Here is an 18,115-nt window from a genome sequence, read left to right as displayed (position 1 = left end):
CCTATCCCCTCACGATTTTATAAATCTTTAGAAGGTCACTCTTCAGTCTTCAATGCTGCAGGGAAAACAGACCCAGCCTATTCAGCATCTCCCTATTGCTCAAACCCTCCAACCCTGGCAACATCCTTGTAAGTCTTTTCTGAACCCTTTCAAGTTTAACAACATTTTCCCTATAGCAGAGAGACCAGAACTGCACGCAACATTCTAAAAGTGGCCTAACCAATGTCCTTTATGGCTACAATATGACCTCCCAACTCATATACTCAATGCTCTGACCAATAAAGGAAAGCATACCAAACACCTTCTTCACTATCCTACCTACCTGAGACTCCACTTTCAAGGAGCTATGAACCCGCACTCCAAGATCTCTTTGTTCAGCAACACTCCCTAGGACCTTGCCATTAAGTCCTGCCCTGATTTGCCTTTCCAAAATGCAGCACCTCACATTAATCTAAATTAAACTCCATCTGCCACTCCTCGGCCTATTGGCACAGCTGATCAAGATCCTGTTGTACTCTGAGGTAACCTTCTTCCCTCTAATGAGAGAGCAGACCTCTGGGACCACAGCCAATTCATTCATTTGGTGCCTGTTTTCAACTATCAATGAAACTACCCCCTTGGAGCTTCTGAGGAAATGCAAAGTGGAGATGTTGAAAGGTTAAGTAAATTGGCAAATGGAGTATAATGTGGGAAAATGTGAAGTTGTTCATTTTGGAAGGGAGAACACAAGAACAGAGTATTACTTAAATGAAGAAAAACTGCAGAAAGCTGCAACACATAGAGACTTGGAGGTTCTTGTACACAGAAAGATAGCACATAGGTGTAGCAGGTCATCAGGAAGGCTAATAGAAAGTTGCCTCATTTCAAGGGGGTTTGAGTATAAGAGTAGAGAAATCTTACTGCAACTATACAAGGTGTTGGTGAGACCACAACTGCAGTACTGGGAGCATTTTTGACCTTTTTTAAGGAAAGGTATAATTTCATTGGAGGCAGTTTACAGAAGGCTCACTAGGATGATCCCTATCATCAAGTTAAAATTCACACAACACCAGGTTATAGTCCATCAGGTTGTGACAACCACCTGATGAAGGAGCGATGGTCCGAAAGCTAGTGTGCTCCCAATTAAACCTGTTGGATTATAACCTGGTGTTGTGTGATTTTTAACGTTGTCCAACACCGGCATCTCCAAATCATGATCCCTATTATGAAGAGATTGTCTTATAAGCAAAGGCAAAACAAGTTAGGACTCTACTCACTGACATTTAGAACAATGAGAGGTGATCTCACTGAAGGATTCTTAAGAAGCTTGACAATGTAGATGCTAAGAGGATGTCTCTTCTCGTGGGAGAGTTCAGGACGAGAGAACAGAATAAAGGGACACCATTTAACACTGTGACATGGAGGAATTTCTTCACTCAGAGAGTTGTCAGTTTATGGATCTCTTTGCCACAGAGAGCTCTAGGGACAGAGTCCTTGCGTATATTTAAGGTTGAGGTAGATGGACTCTTGATCAAGGGTGAAGAGGAAAATGCAGGAAAGGGGATGTGAGCAGTGTCAGGTCAGCCCTGATTCTATTGAGTGGTGAAGCAGGTTCAAGGGGCTGAATCCAGTTCCTATTTCTTAGGGTCTTACTGGATAATGTAATTACAAAGGAGATTAAAGAAAAATGGAAAATTGTAATTGTAGGATTAGATAAATGTACGGTGCTAAAGTGCTATATGTAATGACAAGAAAAATGCAAATGTAAACATTGGCAACCCTAGCCCTAAAACTAACCCAGAAGAGGATTTGGCTAAATTTCATTGAGATTAGGAAAACTTCAGGTATCAAAGCAACACACTTAGAATATCGATTTGTATATTAGGGTGGGACGGAAGATCGAACAGTCATTGCAAACTATCATTCCATTTCCAAATCACTTTCTTCTTTAAAGTTCATGAATGTGTTATTGCTTCCCAAATCTGGGTCCAACATTCCTGGAACTCCATATTCTTCGATCTGGTTTATTCCCCTGCTACAGTATCAAAGTGGCTCTGATCAAAACAAAAAACTTGCTTTTTGAATGAGACATTCTTGTGACCTGTCTGCAGTCTTTGGATGGCTAACTACACAGTAGATCTGAGAAATAAAAGTAAAAACTCACATGTAGATGTAGTTTAAAGGCCACCTAGCAGTATACAAAAAGTACTAATCATTTTTGAGAAAGATACGGCAATAATCATGGGTGATTCTAATCTACATTTAATTTGGGTGAATCAGATTGGTAAGGGCAGTCTAAGTGATGAGCCTATAGAGTGTTTAGAAGGACAGTTACTTAGTATATTCTGAAGCTAACCGGACAACAGGCTGTAGTAAGCAGAAAGTGCTGGAGAAACTGGTGAAATTCAGCAGGTGAGCTGCATCTGTGGAGAGAGAAACAAAGCTAACATTTATAGTCTAATATGACTTTTGTTTCCCTCCCCAGATCCTTCCAGTCTTGATGAGTTTGCTCAGCACTTCCATCTTTACTTCAGATTTCGATCATCTGCAGTATTTTATTTTTGTCAAAAAGTGTTGTGTTGGAAAAGCACAGCTGGTCAGGTAGCGTCCGAGGCACAGGAGAGTCAATGTTTCGAGCATAAGCTCTTCACCATTCCTGATGAAGGGCTTATGCCTGAAATGTCGATTCTCCTGCTCCTCAGATGCTCTCTGACCGGCTGTGCTTTTCCAGCACCACACTTTTTGACTCTGATCTCCAGCATCTGCAGTCCTCACTTTTGCCTAGTATTTTATTTTTGGGTAAGCAGGCTATTTTATGTGAAATAAGCCAGGATTAATTCATGATCTAAATAGTAAAGATACTTAGATGCAGTTATCATAATACAATTGAATTTTGCAATCAGTTTGATGAAGAAAGAAGTGGATTGAACACTATTGTATTAAATGTAAACAAGGTCAGTTATGAGGGGATGAAGATGAGAGGATGAAGACAGAGCTTGATGGAATGAGCTGGGAAGTTACATTAAGCATTGGTCAGCCAAGATGCTGACAGAAATTTAAGGACAAAATTCAGAATATTCAGAAAATATATATACTGATGAGAAAAAGATGATTCCAAAGTAGCTTAAGGTAGTATCAAATTGAAAGAAAATGCATAAATTTCTGCAAAGGAGGATGGCTGGTCAGATGATTAAACAGAATAAAGAACAGCAAAAATTAACTAAAAGATTAATAATAGAGAATGCAAACTATAAATATAAAAGCAGGTAGTAAGAATTTCAACAGATATTTAAGAGAAAAAGCGAAAAGAAATGGGAATTTGTTCTGTGGAGAGTGGATCAGCAGAATTAATAATGGAAAATAGGGAAATGGCAGGAAAATTGAATAGATATTTTATACCTGTCTGCACTGTAGAGGTTTTCAATAACATCATAATAACTAATTGTAATCAGAATGAAAAAGGGATTGAGAAACTTAAAACAATTGCCAGGGAAAAGGTACTGAGTAAATTACTCAAACTAAAGTCAGACAAGTCCCCTGTCTCTGATGGGCTTCTCTTTGGGATGTTATAAGACATGGCCGCTCCCATGGTGGGTGCATTAGTTTTAATTTTCCAAAATTCCCTAAAATTGTGAAAGGAGTCATCAGATTGGGAAATAGCAAATATGGCTTCTCTATTCAAGAAAGGAGAGAGATAAAACAAAGCCTAAAATCTGTCATCATGAAAATGCTAGAATCTATTATTAAGAAGGTAATAGCAGGACGCATAGAGAGTTTTAATGAAATGAGGCAGAGTCGATATGTTTTTTGTGGAAAGAAAACCATGTTTGACCAATTTATTAGAGTTCATTGAGGAAATAGATAAAGGGAAACTAGTGGAAGTACTGTACTTAGATTTCCAGAAGGCACTTGACAAGATGCCATTTCAAAGATTACTGTATAAGATGGGTGCTCATGGTGTGCAGGGTAACATAGTAGCATGATAATACAAAGATAGGTGAGAAAGCAAATTGTAAAGAGGACATAAGAATTCTGCAAAGTGATGTGGATAGGATAAGCAAGTAGGAATAAGAAATTGATGGATGGAATATCATGTGGGAAAATAAGAACTTGTACACATTGGCAGAAAGAAAATAGGCAAGTAGCATGTTTTTAAATGGTAAGAGATTGCAGTACTCTGGGGTAGAAAGGCATCTTAGCATCCAGGTACACGGATCACAAAATGTTAATATGAACATACAGCAAGTAATTAGGAAAGCAAATGGAATTTTGCTATTTTTTGCGAGGAAGCATAAAAGTAGGAATGTTTTGCCGTAGTTGTACAGGGCACTGCTGAGATCAGAAGATATGGGTGCAGAATTAGGCCATTCAGCCCATTAAGTCTTTTCTGCCGTTCGATCATGGCTGATTTGTTTCTCAACTCCATTCTCCTGCTTTCCCCCCCATAATGGAGCACTGAGTATAGGTTTGGCCTTCTTATCAAAAAGAAAATGGAAATACATTCGAAGCAGTTTAGAGAAAGTTCACTTGACTGATACCTGGAAATGGGGAGAATGATTTTTTGAGGAAATTGAGGCCATAGTCTTCAGTGCCCTCAGAAACACTGATCCCTCTTCACTCAATCTGCCCCCTCACTGACTGAAGCTGAATCCAGGCTGTTGCCAATCTTGCTGTCATGTTAGTCCTTGAGATGAGCTTTCAATATAAACCAATGCCATCATTAAGACTAGTACCATCTCCATAACTTCATATGGCTCCTTAGTTCATCTGTTACTAAATGCTTCAATCATACCTTTGCAGAATAGAATAAAATATTTTTTACTGTCACCTGTACTCCAGTACAGAACTACAGGAGTACAATGAAAAACCTCCAGTCCATTCTGCACTGGCCCTCAGCTGCACCAAGGTAAGTTGCGCTGCTCCAGGACTATTTCTGCTCGTGTCACTCCAGGACTCACTTCCCCTTGTGCTCTGGGTCTTGTTTCCTCTCAAGGTCTGCCAGGGTTTGTTTCCACTCATGCTATTCCGGGACTCGTTTCCACTCACGCTGCTCCGTCTCCTTCAGATTTCAATATTCTAATACATTCCTTGCTGCCCTCTCACATTCAATCCACAATAGACTTCAGATCGTCTAAAACCCTACTGCCTGTGTCTTAACTTGCACCAAATCTCACCAAAACTTGCTCCTCCTGTATCAGCGTTCCGAAAAGACCACCCTTCTGTGACTCCCTCGTCAGGTCCACACACCCCCACCAGCCCAATCTTCAATCCCGGCACCTTCCCCTGCAACCGCAAGAAATGTAAAACTTGCGCCCACACCTCCCCCCTTACTTCCCTCCAAGGCCCCAAGGGATACTTCTATATCTGCCACAAATTCACCTGCACCTCCACACACATCATTTATTGCATCTGCTGCACCCGATGTGGCCTCCTCTATATTGGGAAGACAGGCCGCCTACTTGCGGAACGTTTCAGAGAACACCTCTGGGACACCCGGACAAACCAACCCAACCGCCCCGTGGCTCAACACTTCAACTCCCCCTCCCACTCCACCAAATACATGCAGGTCCTTGGACTCCTCCATCGCCAGACCATAGCAACACGACGGTTGGAGGAAGAGCGCCTCATCTTCTGCCTAGGAACCCTCCAACCACAAGAGATCAACTCAGATTTCTCCAGTTTCCTCATTTCCCCTCCCCCCACTTTGTCTCAGTCAAATCCCTCGAACTCAGCACCGCCTTCCTAACCTGCAATCTTCTTCCTGACCTCTCCGCCCCCACCCCACTCCGGCCTATCACTCTCACCTTGACCTCCTTCCACCTATCACATTTCCAACGCCCCTCCCCCAAGTCCCTCCTCCCTACCTTTTATCTTAGCCTGCTGGACACACTTTCCTCATTCCTGAAGAAGGGCTTATGCCCAAAACATCGATTCTCCTGTTCCTTGGATGCTGCCTGATCTGCTGCACTTTTCCAGCAACACATTTTCAGCTCTGATCTCCAGCATCTGCAGTCCTCCCTTTCTTCCCAAATCTCATTCACTCAACTATCAATTGGGATGATAACTTATAGAGGTCAGAAAAATTAGAGCTGATCTTACTGAACATTTTTCATTCTGAGGACTTTTGAGAGGTTAGTTTCTGATCAGATTCTTTTTTTGTTGGAAGATTCCAGAACAAATGTCACTATCGCGAAATGAGGAGTCGAGGATAGAGATGAGAAGAATTTCTTTTCTCTCAGAGGTTCATTAATCTTTGGAATTCTCTACCCCAGACAGCAGTGAAGGTTAGATCATTGAATATATTCAAGGCTGCATCAGACAGATTTTTGAATTGAGGATCAAGATAGCATAACAGCAACTTAAATTATTGTGCTTCATAAAATGAGATCATCAGTGTAGCATGTTTTTCTTTGCTGATGACCCAGTTACTATAAAATGATCTTATCACAGATAGTGATCATATTAACACTTACCATGATGACTGCAATATCAAATCTTACCCATTTCCTTTTCAGTGCCAAAATTAAACCAGAGAGATGCTAACTCACTAAAAATATCAGGATCCTATAATTGCACAGGAATGTAACACCAAGTTAATTTTCGTACCTTTAGATGATAAATAAACTGCAGCTAAATCACTTCTGCACTCTCATAATATATAAATGCATTAATATGGGATCCTATGCATGCGCCATAACCATGCAGAGAGACTTGGCAAAAAAGAAGATAGGAGCAGGAGTAGGCTATTTGGCCCTTTGAGCCAACTCCATCATTCATTATGATCATGGCTGACTATCCATATCAGTAGGTCAGACAGCATCTGAGGAGCAGGAGCAGGAGAATCACAACTCGTGATGAATGGCTTATGCCCGAAACATCACTTCTCCTGCTCCTTGGATGCTGCCTGACTTGCTGTGCTTTTCCAGCACCACACTCTCAATCCTGATCTCCAGCATTGCAATCCTCTTTTTCTCTTATCCATTTAGGTAACCTTTTCCAGTTTTTCCACAATAGACTTTGATCTCTCCAGGCCCAAGTGCTATATCCAATTCCTTCTTGAAATCATATAATATTTTAGCCATGACTGTTTTCTGTGGTAGTGAATTCCACAGGTTCACCACGATCAGGGTGAAGTGATTTTTGTAATTTCAGTCCTACATGATTTACACTGTATTCTTAGACTGTGACCCTAATTCTGGACTCCCCAGTCATTAGGAGCATGCTTCCTGTACCTGCCCTGTCCAGACCTGTTAGAATTATGCAGGTATCTATGAAATCTCCCCTCATTTTTGCAAACACCAGTGAATATAATCACAGCCGATTCAACCTCTCCTAATATGTCAGTCCTACCATCCCAGTAATCTCTCTGCTAAACCTTTGTTGCACGCTCTCTATAGCAAGAACATCCTTTCTCAGAGAAAAAGACCAAACCTGCAAATAAGATTGCAACTATATTCTCACCAAGGCACTGTATAATTGCAGTAAGACATCGCTGCTGTGTACTCAAAGGCCAACATATCATTTGTCTTCTTTATTGCCTGTTATACCCACATGCTTACGTTCAATGACTGGTGTACAAAGACACACATGTCTTGTTGCACATTCCCCTCTCTCAATTTACAGCCATTCACATTGCTTCCGAAGTGGGTTACAACACATTTATCTACATTATACTGCTTCTGCCATAATTTGCCATTCACTCACCTTGTCAGAATAAGTAGATTGTCACATGATTTGGTATAAACACTGATTTGGTGTTCAAACTGCAGATCTTGAATCTTGCATGTCTTAATGTTCTTTTATAAGCACTTCCCCTATCTTTTAATTGAATGAACATCAGTGTTAACTGAAGTGATCAGCATGCATAAAACTTTTGTGGGAGTTTCCTAAGGTTGTTTCTAACTTTCTTTTACTGCTACAGTATTATTTAAAAAAATATTAATGCGTTGTTGGAGGAGTTTGGATAAGGTGTTGGAATCAGAAGGGAGTGGTGGCAACGTTTTACAAGAAGTAGAGAGGACTTTAAAGAATTGTCTATCTAAGACTAGTTATCAGGAATGGAGGCTGTGGTTTCAGTTCCACTTGAACTGCAGTTCAATGGGAACATGGAAGAAAGAAGAGGTAAAGCTAAATACAGAAGGAAGAAAAGGCCCCTGAAGACCACATATATATAGGAGACTGGCGAATGTGCTATCCTTTCTCATTGGCTTTGCTGCCGCTGATTCATGTAAATGCTTGCATTTCCACCTACGCTACATTGAGTCTGTATCTGAGCTGCAAGTGACATTGCTTCTTCATCAAACATCTGCACTTCTTCAACTCTTCATGACAAGGCTTCACTGGTTGACCAAGTGACAGATCTTTGGCATCTGAAAGCTTAACTAAGGGGTATGGGAAAGGTGTAGAAAATAAGAGGTTGCTGTACACACCATCTGCAGTTTGTAATACTGGTGAGGTGGAATTCGAGATGCTGTATGAAGTGGGAACATCATCCTGGTTGTTCTCAGTGAAGCCGATCTAGTTGTTACTACTTACCCTATGAAGAGGAATAACATCTCCTCCATTGATGATGAAGGGGATAGACACAGCTATTCACAGTTACTCTCTGCTGCTGTTATACGCAGATCTGCCCAGAAAGAGTGAAGAAAGAATGTCAGTTAGTGTACTTTACTGATTTTACTGATACTGCAACAGAAAATGCTGAAAACACTTAGCATCTCAGGCAGCATCTGGAAAAACAGAAACAAAGTTAATCTTTCAGCTTTGTTTTCTAATGCAAGGCCTGAAGGGTTAACTTTGTTTCTCGCTCCACAATCACAGCTGGTTCTGTTGAGAATTTCCAGCATGTTTTGTTGTTATCTCAGATTGTCAACATCCGGAGCAAACTGTGTTTTTATTTCAGCAATGTACCTATCAAAACTGAATATCTGAAAGTTTATGGAAATTGTGTGCTTTGTTTATGAGGCTTGAAGCAATGATTAAGTATCTGAAACAGAGGGGAACTATCTGTTTCTGCAATTCACTTTGGTGACCATCCCAATTTCTTTTCAGGATTTTCCATTTTTTTGGAACCTGCAGAAATTCGTCCCCTTCTTCTGTTCACCTGGACTAAAGTTTGCAGCAAAGCCCAAAAGAATCTTCCTAATCTATTGTTCAATTAGTACTCTTATTTCATCCCTCAAAGACTTTAGCACTTCGATCAACTTGAATGCACCTCTTCTTTAAGAGGGCCAGGCTGCTTTAAAGCAGAGCAGGCTAACACTAAGTCATACTAGCCATGTATGCACCTTGGCTCCCAGCTGAGTAAAAACAGCCAGTCAGCAGGGTATTTCATGTTGGAATTTATGCCACAGACATTAACAGGAGCAAATCGAATTATATTCATGTGACACTCTGCCCCACTTTGTCAAGTGGCTAGACTAAAGTAATCCTTGACAAGTCAAGCAGATAAAATGTGCTGTTCCTTTCAAAGTAATTTATTGCTTGCGAAGTGCTTTAGGAAACTTACAATATTTTAAAATGCACATTTGTACAAGGATTTTTAAAATTATATTTGGACCAAGATGCCATACAACTCCTATAGAAACTTACGAAGCATTATGGGCCTTATGTTAACTGCTGTACTCAGTTTAGATCTGCCTTTGGCTGTGAGCTCTTTTACCATAAAGAATTTGAGTGAAATAGTGTAAGATTTCTGATGGAGGGAGCTTAGGCTATTACTTCATAAAATTAATTCACGGACTGAATGAGTATTTATTTCCTATTTTCTAGCACTTGGTATGAAACATAATCATGCTTCTGATAATTCATTCCTTTTAGTGACATTTATTAGTCTTTCATAAGCTGTTTTGAGCTTTTGATAGATTAGACAATTGTGGAAAGCATGCAGCATGTTGCTTCTCATTCCAGTTCGCACATATCAGTATGTGATTCTCTGAAGATGCAGATTTAGTGAATTCTAAGAAGTTGCTATAAGTGAGAATTACAACATCCAATATGACTGCTAATCGGTTTTTCACGGTGTCATCCCACCTGAATTAAAGGAAACCTACTTACTTCATCGTTCGTACTTATTTCTTACCAATTTTCAAATAGACTATTTTATCCTTTCTTTATTTCTTTGCAGAAGCTCATGTTAACATGAATATATGAGGATAAATTGCAGGTCAATATTTTATGACTGTAAGGGATTATGTGTTGAAATTTATGCAAAAAACATTAAATTTAGTTGCTTTTGAAGGCTTAAATCTCAGCAACCTTTATTTGAAAGTAATTACCTGAAACCTCATTAGAATTCAGAATGCTACAGGTCTGACTCAGACTGTGGACTGCAGAGGATTGGAGTATGAATGGTTCACATAATGTATCATTTGTACGTGATGATACTTAACAATTGTTTGCAAATGTGTGCTTGATTAGTACACAGTAGTGAGAAGGCTTTTTAAAACTTACATCAAATACCATTTTAAAGATAGCTGAACCTAGAAATATTTTGCCTCATCAATTGCTTGTATTTCATCATTACCACTATATGATTGTCATGTCATAGTTTTTACAGTTTTTCCTTTGCCTGACTATGAATATAGAATCATTCATAAACATAACAGCTTTTCATTGGCACAGATTTTCTTACTAACCATGTTTGATTAAATATTTTTGTCTATCTACTATTAGAACAAAATCTCCAAGTAGGGACGTAACTTATCTTTCAACAATAATCCTCAAGTAGCTTTGTTTTGGGGTAGATGTTACCTGTGTGGAAATGCTCAGTAGGTCAGATATTATCTGCACAGAGAATTCAGGGGTTCTTTCCTAGCTGATTGCCTTTTGTCAGGGAACAGGCTCACTTGTTTTTTAAGGAGGTAAAAACAATGACTGCAAATGCTGGAAACCAGATTTTGGATTAGTGGTGCTGGAAGAGCACAGCAGTTCAGGCAGCATCCGACGAGCAGCAAAATCGACGTTTCGGGCAAAAGCCCTTCATCAGGAATAAAGGCAGAGAGCCTGAAGCATGGAGAGATAAGCTAGAGGAGGGTGGGGGTGGGGAGAAAGTAGCATAGAGTACAATAGGTGAGTGGGGGAGGAGATGAAGGTGATAGTCAGGGAGGAGAGGGTGGAGTGGATAGGTGGAAAAGGAGCTAGGCAGGTCGGACAAGTCCGGACAGGTCAAGGGGACAGTGTGGAGCTGGAAGTTTGAAACTAGGATGAGGTGAGGGAAGGGGAAATGAGGAAGCTGTTGAAGTCCACATTGATACCCTGGGGTTGAAGTGTTCCGAGGCGGAAGATGAGGTGTTCTTCCTCCAGGCGTCTGGTGGTGAGGGAGCAGGAGTGAAGGAGGCCCAGGACCTCCATGTCCTCGGCAGAGTGGGAGCGGGAGTTGAAATGTTAGGCCACGGGGCGGTTTGGTTGTTTGGTGTGGGTGTCTCGGAGATGTTCCCTAAAGCGCTCTGCTAGGAGGCGCCCAGTCTCCCCAATGTAGAGGAGTCCGCATTGGGAGCAACGGATACAATAAATGATATTAGTGGATGTGCAGGTAAAACTTTGATGGGTGTCACTTGTTTTTCAATATTGAATATAAAATTGCCCACCACTTCTAGAATTTATCCAACAGCTTCTTTAAAACCAAAACTCAGCACTGAATCTTTAATCATCCAAAGGGTTAACTTCATAATTTCAGTTTTGCGTAATTTTAGTAGCATCAATGTTGGAGAGAAAGTGAGGACTGCAGATGCTGGAGATCAGAGCTGAAAAATGTGTTGCTGGAAAAACGCAGCAGATCAGGCAGCATTCAAGAAGCAGGAGAATCGATGTTTCAGGCATAAGCATCAATGTTTCCAGTTTCATAGAATCTCAGTTCTGTATGATTGAACTTATAATTTTTTTAATAGTGTTACAATAATTTGAATGGTTGCTTTATCATTTTGATCATCAGTATTCTGCCTCTTGAGATGTTTGTGTATTGGATGACAATAAGAGGGTGCCAAGTGGTGATAGATGTAATAAGTTGCAAGTGTCAGTACATCACAACTGATGGTTGCTAAGGGAACAGAAAGATTCAGGTACTAAAAACAAAATTCTGTGGATGCTGGAGATCTGAAATGAAAACAGAAAATGTTTGAGCAACTCAATAGGTATAGCAGCATCTGTGGAGAGATTCACAGATAAACGTGGACTTGAAGCAACAGCTTTGCTTTCTCTCCACAGATGCTGACTGTCCTGCCAGTTTTCTTCAGCATTTTCTACAGAAATTTTAGGGTTGCTGCTAAGTAAGGCAGATATTTTCAGCAATGCATTGTATGCTGCAAAATTCTTTGCTCATGGAATGATTCTTAATTCCTTCAATTAAACTCTTTTGCACAAGTGACAAGGTAACTATACCATCTGGCAGAGAGTCCCACAAGCAGAAGAATTCAATTACAAACTGCTATCCTATAGATGTTGATCTGTAGCTCTGACAGCTCTTAATGTTCAGCAAACACAATGAGATTTGACCTGAACATTTGCTGTTCTACTGATGTTGCTCCAGGGTTATATGTTACAGAAAATAACAACCTGATAACATCAATTCAGTGATGATGATGTATTCCACTTAACAAGAACTGCTAAGATTTGACTTTTTTTCTATTATCGCTTGCTCTAATTCTAATTTCTGCTGCACTCTTCTGTGGATATTTTCTACTCCCTCCTGACACATTTGGATTATTTATGTCCTATTCACTTCCTTGTACTTCTATTCTCTTATTTGTTTTTGATTGTTTAAACCTCCCCTCAATTGAACTCTCCACACTTCACCTCCATGTCCTAGCCCTACTGCCACTAATTGGTTTAAAGCCTTATCTACAACCAGAGTTCTATGATTTGCCAGAATACTGGTCCTAGCCAGGTTCTACTGAAGCCTGCCTGAATGGAATAGCTCTTTCTTTCCCCAGTATCTGTGCTGGTGAACTATGAATAGGAACGCATGTCATCTACACCAATTTTTGAGTCACGGATTTATTTCTCTAATCTTATTCACCCTAAGCCAATTTGTATGCGGCTCAGGCAACAACCAGGAGATTATTATTTTTCTGGTTCTGCCTTTAAATTTAACCCTAAGCTGCTCATTATCATTTAGTAGAACCTCTTTCTTAGTTCTGTCTATCTCTTTGGTACCTACATGGACAACTGGATCTTTTACCCATTCCACTTCAAGTTCCTCTCCAATCCAAAAGACATATGCCTTGTTCCTTAGCACCAGGCGGGCAACATAGCCTTTGGGATTCTCTTTCTTTGCTACAGAAAATGTATCCGTTCCCCTCACAATGGACTCTCCTACTATCACTACATTTCTATTTCGCCCTACTCCCTCCATTTGAATGGCACACTGAACCACAATGCTGTGATCAGTTCACTCAGCCTCTCTGCAGTTTGTGGTGTCATAAACTTCCCTTTCTCCCCAAAAAACCAAGATCAAAATCATTCATAAAATCAGGAAATGCAAGGGCCTACTACTGCCTGCTGGGGAATTCCAATGCAAACCCGAAAAATACCCATTAGCCATTGCTATCTGTTTCCTTTCTTGCAGTGATGCTCCTGCTCAGGCACTGACTGCAGCTCCACTGAGCACTTTCTCAGTGCAGACGAGGGAAGACCTAACAGCCTTTCTGATTGGTTGGTCACTTATGGAAGCACGATCGTCATCTTTAAAAGCATGAGTACCCCAAAGATCATATTTAATCACTGGTGAGCATTTTATCCCAAGGAAGGGTCCAGTAGTACAGCTATTATATTCAGTTCAGTTTCTCTCTATTACCTTCCCTGCTCTAAATTGAGCAACTCCAACCTTTTCAGTCTTAGACTGTGGCTAGTTATTAGAGTCATAGAGTGATATAGCCTAACCAGTGAGTTAGAAAGGTTGGAATAGCTTCTTAATGTATGTATAGTTTTTTAGAGTAACACATATAAAGATACCAAAGGATTATATATATTCAAAAACTTAGGTGATGAATCATATTGTTCAGGGTACTACCAAAATTAACTAGAGAAAAGAAGTTGGATTAGAATGTAGCAATAGGAATGTTAGTATGAGTTTCATATAACTCTGGATTGTGAGGATAAAGAAGCATTGATCAAAGTGGGAAAGGAGATTTTTTTAAGAATTCCATTATTAAGAAGGAAGGAGAGGAGTAAAGTAAACAAAATCAACAGGAAATGTACCTAACATTCAGATCTAAATATCTTCTTTTATCATTCATGGTTGAGTGGAATGTCTTATCCTTGAAGTTTCACACTAAGTTTTAAATAAACTGTGCTCTTTTATCTAAATATGGTCATTTCAGATAGTATTTCTGAATTTGGCTTGACCTTTATTTCACACCTCAGAGATAAAGACTTCACATTCCATGTACAAACTCTGTCAATGTGAAATTGGCAAACAACATGGGAGCCTAGTCACCTTATAAATTGATGCACTCCTTTTTAACTCAGATCAATCAAATTTGCAATTTCTTACCAGTATCAAATTAACTCTCAGTTATATTTACCTTCATCCATCATTTCAGGGTCTAAATTCTGTGACATAAAATATTTGACATTGTACAGCAATGAGTAAGAGAACCATTTACAATAGAAAAAGTCTGAGACTAACTCTAATAGTTTCCTCTTTCAATTTATTTTTTAATAACTCTAATGCTTTTCTTAAAGAAGAAAAATGGATGCAAGTTAACATGCTGTAAAGTAAATCTGTGGAGAGCAATAAATCTCCTGTCCTGCTACTACTTCCTTAATACTATACTTCTCAGAATGTCCATTTTATAGTGATGGCCCACTGTTACAAGTCAATGCTTGGCAACCAGCTTATTTTACCCAACCTGGTTCTGTCCCTGCACCTTACAAGAAAGGCCAGAGGTTGGGAATTCTGCAGCAAATAATTCATCTCCTGACTCCTTAAAGACAACTCACCATCTACAAGGCACAAGTCAGCAATGGGATGGAGTACTCTCCACTTTCTTGGATGGTTATGCTCCAAAACCATTCAGAAACTCAATACCATCGACAACAAAGCAGCTATCTTGGCTAACTTTCAAACTACTATCCTGAATATTCAGTACTTCCGCCACTGGAGTACAGTGGCAGCAGCATGTACCATTTATCAGATATACTCCAGCAACTTATTGATGCTCCTTAGACAGTACTTTCCAAATGTGCAATCTCTGGTTTGAAGGATGGAGGCAGTGAAGCATAGGAACTCTGCCAACTTCAAGCTCCTCTCCATGCTTGGCAGGAGATAAGGCTGAATAGTTTCCATCTTCACTTTCTCAGACATATCCTTGGCATCTCTTGGCAGGAAAAGGTCATCACTCAGACCTCTTGAAGTGAGCTAGTCCCAACAGCCTATGTACCCTTTGCTAAACCAACAACAGCTATGCACATCGAATGGATGGCAGTCATATACTCAAAGAATTTCTGTACGGTGTGATGGTACTGGGTCTACATTTTTTGAGTACTTATACCTCTGTTATGAGGACATTTGCAAGTGAGCTCTGAAGATTTGTCAGATATTGACAATGACAACTGGACAATAATCAGTGCTGGCCATGACCTCTGGAGGCTGACTGTTTTGAGGGGCATTGGAAGAGGTGAGCAGAACAGGAAGCTGAGCTGGCCAAGAAGAGGGCCTGGAGAAATCAGAAGTCATGCTTTCAGCCCATTTCCTTGCTTAAATACAGCAGAGACTATATGCCAGAGTACCCCTAGGCAATGCCTAACACAGAGTTGATCACCATGATGCAAATCAACATCTTATGAGACAAAAGATTGCCACTGTGTTGCATGCTTTCACCTTTGGACTGGAAAGTACATGGGGCCAAAGCTTACTCTGTGATATTCAGCGAATGTTGACAAGCTGTGAATATCTATAATGGTATCGGGGAACATACAAACGTTCATTGGTCAGGTATACCAGAGTAAATTTGTTTTATTAAGCAGACAGCAAGTGAAGTCCTGTGATATCACTGAAGTTATAAATTATCCATCCTCAAAGTATCATTCCAATTCCTTTAAGTCTGGATCCCACTCTCCCTCTTGCTCACTAGCCACTTTTGTGATTTCTCTGACCAGGTTTTCTTTTCTCTATTGCAGTTACAAGTAACCTGCCTTAGTATTTCGTGCACTGAGAAACTGTGTAATGACATTGATATGCCAGAGGATGCAGTTAATGCAATGCTTTCGCATAATCCTCATAAATAACTAGCCAACTTAAATAATGCATAATACAGACTTTGGTCTTTAGTTGGAATGTCTCCAACTCTTGTGGATCAATTAGAAAGAAATACAGAAATACATCTGAACTCAAATGCAAACAACAATTCTCTTCCTGGAGAAGGCAGGCTGTCTGTAATAAATTAAAGCATCACAATGCAGGACAAGTTTAAGCATGTATACAGTCACTCAGTACTTAGACATCCAGAAGATTAGGTTTGACATTCTGGCCAAAAAGTACTAAAGCTCACCTATCTACAGTCCTTCATCTACAATCCTGTTGCCTCTCTAATATGGCTTTAGCATTCATAGTATTGGATAATAAATCAGTTGAATTCTCATAGGCAAATGGGGATTATTAGGTGCAATGGATCTGCATGCAAAACTGTTACTAGTGTGCCTGCTTATTAAAATGGTTTTAGTGATTTAGAAAATACGGGAATTGCTTGCGAACTTGTGAATTCTGCAAAGATTTATGAGAGCGATGAGACTTCAGATGAGATTAATCAATTCCAATAAGATCTGAATGTGACAGAGATTCAAAGTTGGTGGACAGGTGAAGACCAACTGAGCACCCGAATGCCACTGATCCTCACTGACAGTCACAGACTTTTAGGAAAGGTAAGCCCGCAATAATCAGATAGCTCACTCAATCAATCTTCAATTGGCTTGTTAGATGGGCTAGACTCTCAGCGAATTGCAGATCTCAATGTTGAGGTCTGACCTCCCCAAGTGGTGTTGGCCATTTATGAGACCATCGAGTTTTGGGTCCTTACAGGCTTATTCTGTAACAACAAGTTGTTTAATCTTTTTGTTTTTGTCTCACAGGATGGGTGGTCATGGGGAGGGGAAGATTAGGAGGTTGGAGGCAAGGAGAAGGAATTGGATTTAGTAGCCACCCTCTTGACGTCATTCCAGCCCCCAGGTGGAGCAAATGGAGCTCTCTGATAATGCAGTAAACAGGTCACTTTGCTTTCCCAGTCAATAAATCAGCTTCTTTTTTCATCTGTGAGGAATGCAAGTTACTGGACTAGTAGTGGTCTGAAGCTCATAAGTGGCCACTTACTGACCTGTTAAAGATCTAAATTGCTGGTGGGCCAAGAAAGTCCCCAGTAATTAATTACTGAGGAGGTGAGAAGGTGGGTGAGTATCTCCCTTGGGTGGTAGGGTTAGGGTGAGGGTTAGGGTTAGGGTTAGAGTTAGAGTTAACTTCCCAATAATTTGCCTTATTTGTCACCTCCTGGCCATCTCTAGGGATGGGAAATTGTTTTCAAATAATATATTACTGAAGGAAGTATTGTCTGTAATTGAATTAAAAGGATGTACTGTCATTTTAAGAATTTGATCACGTGACATCATGATGACAGAATTGGCCATTTTGGGGTTAGTAAACAGCTTTGTCTAACCCACTGTCTGCAGAGTGAACACCTCCTTAATAAAGCTTCTGCTATTGTTGCACACATTGACTTCCTAGTCTTTCTTGAAAGGTGGCTGGTCCAAGTCCACTTCAAAGACTTACTCACAAGTCTAGTTTAAAACCTCAATGCAGCTCCATTGTAATTATTACAAGTGATCCATATCTAAGATGCAGCCCACCCAGTTTGCTAAAATGTAGATTGACTGCCCGGCAGTACTTGGTTTAATTTTTTTTTACTAGCAGAAAGTGAGGACTGCAGATGCTGGAGATCAGAGCTGAAAAATGTGTTGCTGGAAAAGCGCAGCAGGTCAGGCAGCATCAAAGAAGCAGCGGAATTGACGTTTCGGGCATAAGCCCTTCTTATTTTTTTTACTTCTTCCAAGCTGTGGTCTAATATTTTGAGTTTCTGTGTTATTTCCACAAATTGAAATAATGTTGCTCCATATCAAAGCTAGCAATACAAGAACAGAGGCGAGGAAT

This window comes from Chiloscyllium plagiosum, unplaced genomic scaffold (genome assembly GCF_037043375.1).
Source record: "Chiloscyllium plagiosum isolate Xiang-an unplaced genomic scaffold, Cpla_swu_hap1 HiC_scaffold_3, whole genome shotgun sequence".
NCBI lineage: Eukaryota > Metazoa > Chordata > Chondrichthyes > Orectolobiformes > Hemiscylliidae > Chiloscyllium > Chiloscyllium plagiosum.
Note: the sequence above shows the minus strand (reverse complement) of the source record.